Below are 1,111 nucleotides of genomic sequence, written 5' to 3' on the forward strand. Positions count from 1 at the left end.
GTCAACCCGGGACCCTTCAGTCCTCCGGCCGAGGCTCTATCCACTGACCCACACCGGCTGGGGTTGGCCTGTCCCTTTAAAGTGGGAAGTTTGCAGCGAGGATTGTGGCTGTGGGAAGGGCCTGGGGAGATGGGGTGGGGGTTGGGGGTTGCACAGACAACCTGGGGCCCTTCCTGGGAGGACGGGCAGGCCAGCCCTTCCCGGCAGCACAATTGGAGAATCCGCTTGAGTCCGGGAGCCAGTCTTTATAACAGCAAAATCCCGGGGGGAGGCAGCGGAGGGTGTTTTTCCCGTCACTTTGCCAGTAGCACCAGGTGGAACCGGGAGGCCATCCATCAGGCGGCCTCAGAGCACCTGCGGGCAGTGGCTGCCACCTCCCGGCTGTCGGGAGCTGCGACGACTGACCTCGGGGAGTCCTGGGGGAGGCAGGCGGTACCCACAGCCCTGAGGCCTGAGGTCAGCCCCTCCCCCCTGCCCCGTGCAGCGCAGCCTGGGCAAGGGCAGAGGAGGTAGAGGGAGTCCGTCTGTCATCGTGACTGAGATGGGACACCGGGCCCCACCCTTCACCAGGCCATCTCAGGGCTGTGGCTTGACCAGACCGGCCCTGTCCCCCGTTCTCTCCTTCCTGCTCCCCACACGGACAGTGACTCTGCAGGACGCAGAGCCAGAAAGGGCCGCAGCCTCCTGGCAGGGAGCCAGGAGCCCAGCCGAGCGCGCTCCACCGGAAGCCTGTTCCCAGCCAGCTCACCGGGAACTGACGGGCGGAGGAAGGCAGCCTGCCTGCCAGCCAGGAGTCAGCGCTGCAATCAATTTGGTTCAGTGAAAAATGTGGTGTCCCCGGCTATGGCCTCAATGTTCTTTTAATTTGTCAGGACCGGGAGCGTCTCCGTGATAGGCCTAATCAGGAGCTCAGCATTCCTCCTGCTTATTCCCCCAGGCCTCGGGCGACAGAAAACGGAAGAACGATGAGGCCCAGAAATCAGGATTTTCAAAAGATACCCAGGTGATTCTAATGTGCAGCCGAGGTTGAGAACCACTGCTCTAGGCCATTCTCTCTGGCCCACAGCACCTGCGCTTCAAACACCGGCCTTGACTCCACCCCCCACCCCAC

The sequence above is a fragment of the Myotis davidii genome, unplaced genomic scaffold (assembly GCF_000327345.1).
Source record: "Myotis davidii unplaced genomic scaffold, ASM32734v1 scaffold1915, whole genome shotgun sequence".
NCBI lineage: Eukaryota > Metazoa > Chordata > Mammalia > Chiroptera > Vespertilionidae > Myotis > Myotis davidii.